At 38.9% G+C, this 14,581-nt stretch overlaps 1 protein-coding gene across 29 annotated transcripts in view; it reads right to left on the reverse strand.

Moving 5' to 3' along the window:
* Positions 1–14,581, reverse strand: part of FARS2 (phenylalanyl-tRNA synthetase 2, mitochondrial) — a 258,563-nt gene that overhangs the window by 223,612 nt on the left and 20,370 nt on the right. The gene's annotated exons all lie outside the window — the stretch shown is intronic.

Here is a 14,581-nt window from a genome sequence, read left to right on the forward strand (position 1 = left end):
CAATGTTACCTTATAAATCTTGAACCTGTTTTAAAAACCTATCTCATGACTCTACAAAACGTTACATATTTTTAATATGGAAAATATTTGCTTTCATTTGCTACTGAGCACGTTTTTATTTCCTATAGTTTTAAGGTACTAAATCTTAGGAGCACTTTGTTTAGGTACTGAATTTTACTACATGTAATTCTTACAGGCTTCTTGAAAGTGTACTAAAATACCTTCCCTTTCTGGACTATGTACAGCAATGGAACAACTAAAGCCTAGATTTACAGATAAGGGAAATGAAAGCTATCTACAACAAAAATGTAAAACCCTCTAAACAGTTAGTAAATAAACTTCTTTTCTGTAAAAGATTTTTGGTGTACTGTATATCAAACACAATATCAAACAATATCAAACACAATATCAAACACAAGTGAGTGTATAGCATAAAAATCTTACTGACATCATCTTAAGATTACCAGTTGTGACTCACAAGCAACACCAGTTAAATCCATACAAACTAGCATAAAAAAACAACAACTAAACTTTTTTTTTTTATACCTTACAACATAAACCATCACTGACTTAAATTTCAAATATCTGATTCTGATTGATGCTACAATTAAAAAGAGCACAGACATGTGGGGATATTTACATTAAAGATGTTAAACTGCATTGCCCCATATATGTAACACTTGGGGCATTTGCTCACAGGTCACATGGGGTCTTACGTCTCCTTGAATTTCCATTTGTTAATCAACCATTCCTTTCTCCCCTGCCAAGTCTTTCTTGGCATCAGCTGAGAGTCTGCTTGATTTTTCACTCTCTCCATTAAAATCATAAACTCACTCAACTCTGCTCAGCATTTCATTGCACAAGGCCCTTCTCTGGGCTTGCAGAGGGTACCAACATACAGTTGAATAAAGCTAATTTTGCAGCTGAGAAAAAAATGAGGCTTCAGTGGTACATTTTTTCAAACTTACTGAAACCCCAAAAGACATAAGACCTGCCCAAAGTTATCTCACAGTCTTCTAATTGCCTTTTAATTATGGGACTTTTGACTAGACTCTCATGCATGATTCCACTGGAATTTGAGCATAAGCACAAACTTGAAGCTATCCAAGTGTTATCTGAACTTTCACGCTTCTTTGAATCCTTTTTTAAGGGGCAGTAAGCACGTGCATAGCCCAGTGAAAATTAAGCCATTCACATACTCAAATGTCATGTTGCTTGACAACTTAAACCATGTGGTTTGGCTGCAAAGAGAGAGTTTCCTAGCAATAGCAAAGGCAGTGGGACACAATCTACAAATTTCAATGTCAAATAGATTTTCTCACTATTTTAAGTATAAGTGAAACCCTGAATTTTCTCTGCACATTATGAAGATAACAACTTGCAAAATCATCGTCCATGCTCAAAGTCCCTAAAATTAGGTTTGCAGAAAATGGGAAAAGTTGTTCTCCTCTCTGAATTCCAATCCATGACTACAGCAATGTGAAGTAAAAAAAAAAAAAAAAAAATACTTTTAGCAGATTTGTGTATAAAAAAAAAAAAAGAAAATAGAAGGTGATAATGTCCTAAACCATTTCTCTTCTTAAAGGTATGCTCCATACAATACTGAGTATTCCTTGTTTCCTTTGCAACGTGAGCAATGGTTACTCCCAAATTAAATTTGCCACTTTGTGGAATGAACCTAATAATGCAAAGGAATAGTTTCTTGAAAGAAGAAATTACCCTGTATATTTTTTTTGCCTTATATGACATACAGATTCATTCTGGACCTCTGCCTAGCAAATTCCTATAAAAATAACCTAAGTCAATTCAATAATCCAAAGTTCGATGAAAAGCCTTCTATCGCCAGTCCTTTTACCAAGTAAATTTCAGTACAATAAGGACAAATATATGGAGAAAATGAAGGGAAAGTGATCAGACTCATTTCCTCCATTATTTGTGTAAAGAAACTGTGCAGAACAGTTGATATTAACTTCAGCAGCACTACTGAGACTTAAAAGATTTGCCCCTAGAAAGATCCACTGACAGATGTTGAAGCAGCAGTAGCACTGCAGAATAACAATTTACATTAAAAGCTGAATAAGTACTTGTTCAAAAAAAAAATGTTCATTTCCCTTTTCAAGTACTTTTAGAACAGTCTTTTACCATCTGAATGGCATGTTTATTTCATTAGCTCCGTTCTTCCTGCACGTCAGATTTCACTATACCAGTATCATCAGCATTGAATGTACAGTGCAAGACATGAAGTTTTAAAGAATATCTATTAATGGCTTAATAAAAGTACTCTGCAAAGCCAAAGGCTTTCTGACTGTAGAGGAAACAAAGCAAATACAGAACCTACAAAATGTAGTAAGCCACATGGCAGAAAAATTTCTGAGTATCACTCTGCAAAAGTCAGTCCTCATTCTCGAAACGAGTCCTCATCCTCCCAAGAGCATTCCTCATGAATGCCAACAGGTTCCTATACATAGACATAAACACACACACAGAGTCATTCAGAAATTATCTCACAAGGAAGATGATTTTTCCAACTTGGGGAATGACAAAATTGTTTTTTGCTGACAAAAAAATAACTTTGACAAAAATCCCCAATTCAGAAATTACAGACTTCACAGGTTTGGGTAAAGGGGGCGCCTACATACAGAAGTGGAAAGTTTAGTGACTGCAGAATCCTCTTGCCCTTTCCAGCAACTAACAATTGTCCAGCTGTTTCATTACATTCTGAGTAAAAGCCCTACATAACAAAGGTGCAAAAATATACTAAAAATATACTTTTCTGAACACTGAGTTGCAATGTTGAGAGTACCCATTTGAGAAATGGATTTTCAAACCACAGCAAGCAACTTGAAAGCAGACCACTAGCACCCCCAGCATAATACAAAACTTCTGCCTGCACACATGTACAGGGCTGCAAGATGCTGTGGCCTCTGCAACAGCAAAACAGGGCTGGGGAACCCTATAGTTTAAGGCATCCTTGATGGAGCAGACTCCCTAAACATAAGCATGAAATATATACTCTGTTTTAGCAAAATGGTATTACATACTGCTATTAAACTGATTTGAAGATTAAAGAGTTCCCACAACAAAAGCCAAATACCAAGATTTTTTTCTCTTCCAATACCTTATTTTTACTCACTTGGTAATTTCACCAAACTACGGAAATCAGATTTTGACAGTTAGCAAGGTAAGTACATTTACAGCTATTTCTTAGAAGCCACTTCAGCATGTAAGCTGCCAGCACTTACGTTAACTATCATATATGATATTAACCTTTTAGACACTGCACATCCTGAGGTAGATTCATAGAGTCATATACTTATACTTTATTCCATTCTTTATTTGTCCCTACAAATGCTAGGCCTAATTCATCATCAGAATATGCCAATAAAACAGCACTGAAGACAATCAGGCTTCAACACTCATAGCAACCATTTGCTTCAGTCACGATGGATTCCTCCTGACAGTCAGGTCATCCTGGGGTTTGACTGCATGCAATACGTCCTAGGAATGAGACCTACTGCAAAGGTCTGCATCTGAGGGGGTGTGAAATATGAGATTTGCCTTTGTTTTCTCCTAATGCAAAGGGAAGAGACAAACCTGCAGCCTTTTTCCTGGCATATGTCAACAGCAGACGGCGATGAGACCCTCAGACCTGAGAGGAGATACTTGCTGGCCCAGGCATCACAGGCCCAGACCACATAAAGGTGTTTCCTTACTTGAGAGCTGCTGGGAATCACAGAAGGGTTGAGGTGGGAAGGGACCTCTGGAGCTCATCTGGTCCAACCCCCTGCTCAAGCAGGGCCACCCAGAGCAGGCTGCCCAGGACCACAAAGCCTGCCTTCACCTCAGGAAGTCCCAACCTCACAGAAACACCAGAAAAGACCCAGATCTGTTCTCTGGAAACAGCTTTGGAGTACTGGCCACATCTAGCCCCCAAGCATGCTGGCGTGGGGCTCCTCGGCCCTACTCCCTCTTGTGGTTGCTGCACATTGTGGCACCAGCTGCAGGACTGGAGCAGTCCCACACCACGGGCTGGGGAATGTGGGGATGCCAGACTGTGTTTGGGAAGGTGCAAGAGCTCTCTTCACCTGGTGCTGAATACCTGTATCAGTAGCTTGAGAATACAGGGAAAGGGTAATTTTTTTCAGATCTTCAGCTTTCTCAGGCAAGAAAGCTTTGAGGTGTATTTGTCCAAGACAGAATTAATTAAATATTTGTCTGAGGCATGTTAAGAAATGTATGTTCCTTAGTTCACATAGAGCAAATAATTAATATTATTGGAATGGAAGAAGTCTGGATCAAAGCCTGGATTGAAGCTTACTGTTCTAAGCTCTGTACATACACAGAGTCCTCAACTCAAACAGCACAGAACCAAAGAGAAACGAGTGAAAATAAGAGAGACATTTCATAGAAAGCTTCTTCGTGCTTTTTCTTCTATTTTGGCAAAATAAAGATGATCCTAAAAACATTTTGTGCCCTAAATTCTTAAATCTGACAACAAAGCAAAGCCATATTAACAACAAAGCCTGGGGACACCAACTACTGGCACAGTAGAACAAGCACATGCTAACAACTAGAAATACTTAATTATAATAAAACAGATCACAATAACTCAAAAAAAAAAAAAGATAATACAAACACCTTTTTTGCCACTTCAAAAATCATATGCCACCATATTCCATGCACAAAATTTTCAGAAGAAAATCATAAAGGGTTTGTCAGACCAAAAGCACATGTACTTTTCCTTCTCAAGATGATATACGTTAATTAAATAAGCTAGAAGGCTGTAATACCCAAAACAATCTACTCCATTCACTAAAGATACTGCCTTTGTTTAGTCTACTCCATTAATTTTAAATGTATAATATGCTTTGCAGGAAAAAGTGTATAACATTAGGTTTCTGTATTTTTAAACAAATTCAAATTTCCATCCAAATGCAACTGTACATGCCACAAAATGAAAATTGACCATTAGCTGATAAATAAGAAATGTAACAAGCATTATTTTATAAAATAAAAATGTATAAATATTAAGAAACTGATTAAATTTGTGTTAGGTTCTGTAACTGCTTAAAAGTACATAATATAGTCTTATGTTGAGCAAAATTAATGCTAACTTTAGCGTAACAGACTACAGCTATTTACCAAACAATTTCTTTCAGTTTTTGCCAACCAGTGAGAACCAGACATTTTCAAGAAAATAACATAAAAAGTACACAAGATTGCCTATTCGTTTAAAAGAATCTATTTTTAATTATGACTTAAATCAGTTCAGTTGACTGGTGACCTGTTTTGCTCCCACTGATCTGCAAGCTTCCCCTTCCATGAACGAAATGAATGTTGCTAAGTTTCACACTGATGAGTAGGGAGCTGCTAGCTCACATAAATGATTTCTCATGTGCATCAAAGGCAGGCATTTATGAGTGCTTTCCTAACAATCTCCTCATGATGTTCTCAGGAAAAACTGATTATTCTCTAAAGGTGGTAGTCTGGAATAGAGTTCCCACTCTCAATTAACCCGAGCTGCTTCCAGCTAATGAAGTGGAAGGGAGAAAAAAATGACACGATATATTACACTTCTTTTAGCATACTGCCTTATTTATATTCAGTATATTCACCCCCATTTTAAGGTGAATATTTGATCAACATATAGTAAAGCTAAATCCGATGAATGGTATTATTGTATTTGAAGTGTCTAAATTAAAAGCGTATTTACAAAAATAATAGGCAAATTACATCAAAAAAGGCAACTGTAATCTAAAGGTCTTGTTAAGATAAGTTTAGCTGAAGACAGATGTGGCAGAAAACTTCTATCTTGAAGAAGGTCAAGAACGAGGACCTGAGGAACTACAAGCCACTCAAGCTTCACCGCAAACCTTGGGAAGGTGGTGGATCTTGGAAACCATTTCCAACACAAGTGAAGGACAAGAAGGTGATTAGGAGCTGTTAGCATGGATTTATGAAGGGGAAATCATATTTGATAAATCTGATGGCTTTCTGTGAAGATACTACTGGCTTGACGGATGAGAGGAAAGCAGTAGATCTGTTTCATCTTGACTGTAGTAAGGCTTTTGATGCTGTCTTCTGTAACATCCTCATAAACGAACAGGTGAAGTACAGGCTAGAAATGTGTACAGCAAGGTGGTCTGAAAACTGGCTGAACAGCCAGGCTAAAAGTGTTGCAACCACCTACACAAAAGTCCAGATGGAGGCCAGTCACCAGCAGTACGGCCCAGAGGCCAATGCAGGCTCCAGTACTGCCCAACATCTTCATTCATGACCTAGATGATGGGATAGAGTGCACCCTCAGAAAGTTCACAGGTACAAAACTGGACAGAGTAGTGATACACCAGATGAATGTGCTGTCATTCAGATGGATGACAACAGGCTGGAAGAATGGGCTGACAAGAACCTCAAAGTTCAACGAAGAAACGAGCAAAATCTTGCACCTGTGGAGAAACAATGCCATGCATCATTATGTACTGGGGTCTGAAGAGCTGGAAAGCAATTTTGCAGAAAAGAACCCGGGGATCCAGATGGAAAACAACTTGGCCATAAGTCAGTAATAAGCTCTTGCAGCAAAGAAGGCCAACAGTACCCTGGATGGCATTAGGAAGATGGTTGACAGCAGGTCAAAGGAAGTGATCCTTCCCCTCAACTCAGTACTAGTAAGACCACACACACCAGGAGTAGCGTCCATCTATGGGCTTGGCAGTGAAGGCCAGTAAAGGGACACAAAGATGATTAACAGACTGCAGTATCTCACATATGAGGAGAGGCTGAGAGAGCTGGGCACATTCAGCCTCAAAGGGGATCTTATTGATGTGCATAAATACCTGATGGGAACATGTAAATAAGATGGAGCCCTCAGTGGTATTCAGCAATCAGAGAGGAGGCGATGGGCACAAACTGGAATACAAGAAATTCCATTTAAGCCTAGGAAAAAAAATTATGGTGAGGGGGGTCAAGCACTGGCACAGACTGCAGATTCTCCATTCTTGGAGATACTCAAAATCTAACTAGGACAACAACCTGAGCAACCTGCTCTAGTCAACCCTGCTTTGAGATCTAGACAAACTCCAGAGGTCCCGTCCAACCTCATTGACTCTATGGTTCTGCATATATACCTGTACCCATCAAACCAAGACAAGATTTGTGAGAGCAGAGGTATTGTATAGCCATTTATTGCACTCCTTCACTGAGGATGGAGTATAGTACACTAAAAAACAGACATATATAGGAAAGATTATTGAAAATCATCTGGAAACTATAGTCAGTCATAATGTAAGTCCTGCAGGACTTCTCTGCTAGTGGTGGCAAAAGGTGGGATGATGCAATGGCAGTTGAAGCTTGGTTTTGTTACTCTGTCATTAGGACTCATGGGGACTGGAAACACTAAATGCTCATTTCATTTTTCTAAAGGGAACACTTGTAAGAGTTTGGCAGTGTCGTATGCTTTCTCTCATAGCACGCAGCCTCATAAGCACAAGATGTTGCCTTCCACTTGAGATTCACTAACAACCTAAATGGCAGCCTGTGTACTATCTTATAAACTGTTCACTTTCTTTGAAAATATGGCAATAATGATGAGATAATCAGGGTACAATCTCTTTTTGTTGCCTTTATTTGTAATACTGCATGGTTAACTTTAAGCCTGTGCAACAACAGCATGTTTAGCATGCTCCACAGAACACAAATCAGCATGCCCTCACTACACAATAGTGATTAAAGAGGCAATGCTGCACGTTTTATGTCCTGTAGAACATTTTAAAATATTTTGCAGTTTTCAAGGGAAAGGATGGCTACTCAAAGTCTGTCCTTTCAGTATTTATAAAAGTATTTTAGGACTTTTGTTTTCAACGACAAACATAGAGAAGAACAAACAGTAACAATGAATTCCATTCTTACATATGGCAAACCAAAAATATTCTTGCAATGGCACTTCATTTCTGCCAGCAGACATTTGTGAGCGATAGATTGTATTGTTGTTTCAAACAACAAAACAGGTGCAACTACTTGCCCATCACAGAAATAAATTTAAAAAAAATCTCTGAAGGACTCTGTTCATTCTACTCTACCAGAAAGCAGATGCAGTAACTTTTAGCTGTGCTAAGAAAAGGAAACTGTGGAGCTCTGAAACCACATCCTGCCTTTGGGAAACACAGGCACGCAACCCAAAGAAAAGCAAAGTCAAAACCTACGTAATCCCCATCAGAGATGGGTTCTATAGAAATACTCTGCTTTATGCTCACAACTCCTTACGGAGTAACGTGCTACAGTATATGTTTTAAATAAAGGATAACAGACCGTTTTCTTCATGACTGTATTTGACTTCCTCATCTAAGTGTTTAAATCTACACACTGGCTCAAACACCACCTACAATTATGCCAACACTTCGTCAAAAATAACATTATACAAAAAAAAAAAAAATCACATCTATCCTAACTCATAGTTAGGAGAAACTCAACATGCTTGTATCCCCCAACACCATCTAGAGGGTGCTCGCAGACAGTGCAGGGTGGTGTGAGTAGGAAGGGATGGAGGCAACACCATTTGAAAAGGAGAGGAAAAGTCTTCATTAACTTCCCCCAAAATTCCTGCAGCATATGAAACACTTTCTACTTTATCTTCTTTTTTAACCTACTCTATCTCCCCTATATATCTATTACACATTTTTCCAATGCCCTACTTAACTGTGTTTTTCATATTCTTTTCCCCTATTTTGCCAATGTTCCAAAACTGTATTTAGTTCTAAAACTTCCCCATGTTTCATTCTTTTCAGCCTTTCAGTCCAAATGTGGCATGCTCAATAATCCCTTTTCTTCCCTCTCAAGACAACAAGCTTGTACACAGCCATAGGCATATGTGAGCTCACTCTCCTCCACAACCCTTCTCCTATTCTTTGTAAACATCCTACCTTCTCTGACCATAGCCTTTAAGTCTTTCGTATTTATTCATAGCAAAGTCTTTTCCTTCTCCTCTAGTCTTTCCCTAGTCTCTAGTTCCCCATCTGTAAATTGCTGTTTGATATGACAGTAACCCAGCAAAGCATTTATACTTTCCAATGGTTCCATAATGCGTGAAACTAAACACCTCTTTAACTTCTTCAGCAGATCAAAGCAGAATAGCGAGTGTCCTAAGAACCAAAGTGTTCCTTCTGTAAACTAAATACGAGATTTTTTCAATTTTTTCACAGGGCGGGTGCCCTGTGATCTAATAGTATCCAAAGATTTAATCCTTCTGTTTTTTGGGGGGCCTCGGATTAACCTGAAATGCATACCACATGCATGACCAACCAGAATAAGTATTATTTTGTTACATCTACTTTCCAGCGTCATGATACTTATCTCTATTTATTGCAGTAGCCTGCATGCTGATTCTGCTTAATAATTGTTCTTCCTTTTATTGAGGAACCTATTAAAAATCCACAAGCAGCTAGTAATCTCATTTCAGAAGTATTAAGAAAACAGAATGAGTTTTCCTGTTTAAATACTACCCATATCTAATGAGCAGGTTACAATTTCTTCACCTCACACACGGCAGGAACAATAGCTGTAATGCTTTAATCCTTCAAGTTAATTGAAAATCTCACAAGCCTTTATCTACACACCATAAACTTTAATAGAAGTGTCTTCTATCCTAATTCACAGGTTTAAGCAGCTGTGCGCACGTGTAACTTGTACTAACTACTTCAAAGAGCTTGTAAAGTTTCAGACGGGACAACAAGTGCTAACACACTGGTACAAAACATTTGAAAAAAAAGAAAGAAAAGCAAAAATCAGCTTTTTGTTTGTTTGTTTGTTTATGTTTAGAAAGGAAGAGGAACTTGTTTCTTTGTGGTATTTGAGGAAAAAAAGAAAAATCATTTTCTTCCACTGAACACTTCAAACATAAATAAAGATGTGTAACAGCAGCAAGAGAACTGACAGAATCTCTTTCAAATTTGCCTCAATTGAGGCAAATGAGCAAGCTTTACCCAAAAAAACGCCCTCTTAAAAACGCTCACTCATAGCATTTTGGTGAACACCTACACTTTCACCGTATTGTTTACACTTTTTTCTTCTTACACTTTTATTTTTTTTCCCCTAAATTGTTAAATAAATGACTGCAGGAATTCCTCGCTATTATCAGCCTTGATTTAATGCAATAATTCATTAGATATGCCTTGCATTAGATGCATTAGGCCACGTGTGCTGTGGTTTAAAATATACATGTTATTTTTCACCACCTTGGGGTCTACAAGGCCAATCTTCTTTCAAAATAAGGCCTATTTTATATCTGCTAAGCAGGTTTCTCCACATGTTTAAGTTGGAATAGAAAATCAACTGTGAGAAATGCAGTAGGATGAGGAGCACAACTGTTCATCAGCTGTAAAACTCATTTAGCTGTTTTTTGCATAAAAATCTAAATGCTCTTTACTGATTCATACTGTGACTGTATTGGTGTCTCATTTCAGAGGTCAGTGGAAAGCCACATTCTTATATCAGCAGTATACGATGGACTTGAGACAGGGGACTTAAGCTAGTGAAATAAAAACAATTTGAATTCCAGTGATGAAAACATACAGGTCTCCCTCAAGCAGTTCTGCCTGACACAGATGGAATACATATCACTACTTACTCATCCAGATCATCAGTGTTAAAATCCAGATACTCAAGCTGACTCCCTTTTGTATAGAAATCCCTCCTGAAGACATCAACACCTTTTTTGTACTGACACTTGGAGGGGAAAAATCACTGAGGTCAAACTAAATTCAACTGTGTTGACATGGTTCTCCATCACAAATGACAAATGACTGCATCATCACTTAAGTCTGTTTCCTGTAGTTTAAAGCTCAGTATCACAGAAATGCAAAGTCACCAAACAGAATAATTATATAGAGAAAAAAATCAGTCACTAGGAGTTCAAAGCCATGGATAAAACATGTCATTCACCAGAGGCAAACTGGTCTGCAGAAAAGTTGCAAGAGCACAGGAAGAACTCTATAAAAATGAAAATATTAGTACATATCTATAAATTTCACTCTTGATTACCCAGTAGGTATTACACTGTGGTTTACATCAGATCTCAGTGGTATTGAGCCACTGCTGATTGAACTGATTATGATAATCTATTACGAGTATAAATCCCAGGATAGATATTATACTACCACTCAGAAAAATAAAGTAAAATATAAAACCAAACACCACCACCACCACCAAAACAATTTGTAGCTTTTCATTCTTTACCTCCTAAAATCTATCATTTATCTTGAGTCTTTCCGCATCACTGACAATGGCTACTTATTAAAACAGCAAAGCAAGACTAGACATAAGGATAGGTAATAAGACAATAATTCAGCAACCATAATGAGGATAACAGAGTTTTCATATATTTCCTTGAACAGACAGGTGGTGGCAAGGGAAAGTCTTTCAAGAGCTACATGTATCAACATACATTACATCGTAGGAGGAAATCATACAACTAATAAGAGGGGAAAAGGGGCAGAGGTAAGCCAAGAAATGAGAAAGACCTGGAAATATGCAGAGTCCCAGTAATCTGATGCAAGCCCAATAGAAGCAGCTGGGAGCAGGAGCTGTGAAAAGATGTGCTGATAGTACAGTGTGTAGAAAGGAAAGGTGGAAAAGATATTCTAGACATCTGTAAGAAAAAAAAATAAAAAACATTTCTGCTGTTCTCCAGTAAACATAATCAAAACAGGGGAATTGGAACTGAAACTCAAAGCATGTATTCTTTATAGTACTACCACTAGGCAGCAAGATTAGGAATATCAGTGCTCCCAAACCTTAAGTGCAACATGACACAAAAATCTTAATAACTAAGAAGTAACAAACAAGTAACTGAGTTCAGTATGACCAAATGTCTCCATTTTTCCTATACCTGTGGCCACACAAGATGTACAGAAACATTTCAAGTTCTGTTCAAGTTAAGGTGTTCACCTATATTGACTTTTCTTCTAGTGTTTCCTGTAACAATTTTAGTAACATATTAGACAAACAAAAAAAAATGCAATCACAAATAGAAACCTGGGAACATGGCCCAATTTATATATACTAAAATGCATATACTGCTGGTGCTCCAAACAGACGGGGAAGCCAAGCTTTTGCTGAAGCTGCTTAGGGGTACTGAGTGAGTTCAACTCTTTCACCAAAGCAGGTTTGCACACACCAGACAACAGCTCCTCGCCGCGTGAGAAGACCCACTGATTTCAGCAGGATCTGCCAACAGCCTCAGCCTAGCTCTGCAGGGGAGAGTGCTGGAGACTTCCCACCTGCTCTGCCTACCCGTGGATACACAGAAGCAGCTTTACCCACAAAGGAGTGAGAACGAGGATGAGTTTGAAAGGAGGAAGGAAGACGAATGCATAGGGAAACACAGCTCCCAAACACTGACCTGGCCCTTCAACCAGAGGAGCTGTTCAGTCTTATAACATGTATATGCCTTTTGGTGACCCCATTCTCAAATCCAACCAAGTGGTAAAAGCCACGTATATTCAAGAGACTTGCTAAGGGCTCAGTTATGATGATGAAAATACGCAAGTGAGGAGACTTCAACATGAACAATGAGTAAGTGTGGAAAAGAAGCTACTGGTCTACTCCAGACACACTTGCTTACAATACTAAGAAAGGTGTTGGTTAGTCCTACACAGTTACCTCTAACATAGTCTAGACAGTCTCACACACTTGCAATAAGAGGTTTCCCATTTTAGAAGCACATTCCTAATCTAATCTTTTCAAGTAAGAAATAAAATGTATTTTAACGTAGATAAAGTTTGTGTTTCAACCGCTTGTGTGTGAAAAATCTCTACTCTTCTTCTCTGCTGGGTCCTGCTCTTGAGTCACAACAACCCGCCGCGGCAATATAGGCTTGGGGAGGAGTGGCTGGGAAGTTGCCTGGCAGAAAAGGACCTGTGGATGCTGGTTGACAGCCAGCTGAACATGAGCCAGCAGTGTGCCCAGGTGGCAAAGAAGGCCAACAGCATCCTGGCCTGCATCAGAAGTAGTGTGGCCAGCAGGACCAGGCAGGTGATTGTCCTCTCATATGCGGCACTGGTGAGGCCGCACTTCAAGTACTATATTCAGTTTTGGGTCCCTCACTACCAGAAGGGTATTGAGTACACAGAAAAGAGCAACAAAGCTGGTGAAAGGACTAGAAAACATTTGTGAAGAGCAGCTGAGGGAACTGAGGTTTAGTTTGGAAAAAATAGGCTCAGGGGAGACCTAATTGCTCTCTACAGCTACCTGAAAGGAGGCTGCAGTGAGGAGGATGTCAGTCTCTTTTCTCAGGTGACAAGTAATAGGATGCAAAGAAATGGTCTCAAGTTATGCCAGGGGAGGTTTAGATGGGATATGAGGGAGAATTTCTTCACTGAGAGGGTGGTCAAGCATTGGAATGGGCTACACGGGGAATGGTGGAGTCCCCATCCCTGGAGGTATGTAAAAGACATGTAGACATGTAAGCACTAAGAGACATGGTTTAGTGGTGTGACTCAGGAGGTCCAGTTGATTGGACTTGGTGACTCTGAAGATCTTTTCAATCTAGATGATCCTCTGCAAGATGGTGGATTCTCGCTTGTGCTTAATTCTTTTAATATTTCAACATTAAAAATAAGAAAACTGCCATATTAATAATGAAAAGTGGTAGAATAGTCCACTCAGTACAAGAACAATTTGATGTTACATGCATTAATTCATAAGGACAGGCTGCTGAAAATTAAACTCACAAGCTGGCTAAAGAGAAGATATTTGCGCAATGCTAGGCAAACATGCAAAGACTTTGCATCAGCTCCTATTGAAGATTCCTTGGTGAATTTAGAACGGAGAACAACCAAAAACAGAACTAAAAAAAATCCAGCAGATGCCTCTAAATGAGGGGAACAGACACAGGTGACTAACTAGTCTGAGAGGAATAAAAATAAAATGGGAGCAGTGCCACAGCATTATTTTTTTGTTGAGCCACCTGGAGAGGTAGCAGGCTTATCGATGAATGCCAGAAATGAGCAGTGCCCATCTGCTCACCCTAATGAATATCCTTCACTAGAAAAAAAAATATATAAAAGAATACAATTCCCTCAGCACTACTCGCATGCTTTCAGCGGACCTCTTTGTTTAAAATATTTATTTGGCTCTTACATGTCTTTACAACTACTTGCCCTGAACACAGTAATTCTTTAAGGTGACCCTTGGAAGCACATGGCAAGTCAGTAGCTTTAAGAATTCATGGCAACAGAAAGGTCCAATAACTTCATTTTATATAAGCAAAAGCACTATAATCATCACTGCCTTCAAAATGCCTTTAAGATATTGCTGGCCAACTCAATGGATGGATGACAAAGCCCTAAGCAGGAGGGGCAGTTCAGAGTTCAAAAAGTTTCTGTTCCTATGGAGATGACAGTATCTGAAAGCCTCTCCTTCCACAAATAAGTATAAGAACAAGAGTATAAGCTCAGTTTACCTCCTCTGCTGGCCTCAGTGAACGGGTACGGGTACCATCGTTTAGTTAATTCTAAATGTGGATGAGAAAGGAGGTTAGAGCCGGCAGACAGCGCAATGAGCAATACTCAGGTCTCTCATAAAGTACCAC

Source organism: Cygnus atratus, chromosome 2, assembly GCF_013377495.2.
Source record: "Cygnus atratus isolate AKBS03 ecotype Queensland, Australia chromosome 2, CAtr_DNAZoo_HiC_assembly, whole genome shotgun sequence".
NCBI classification, from domain to species: Eukaryota; Metazoa; Chordata; class Aves; order Anseriformes; family Anatidae; genus Cygnus; species Cygnus atratus.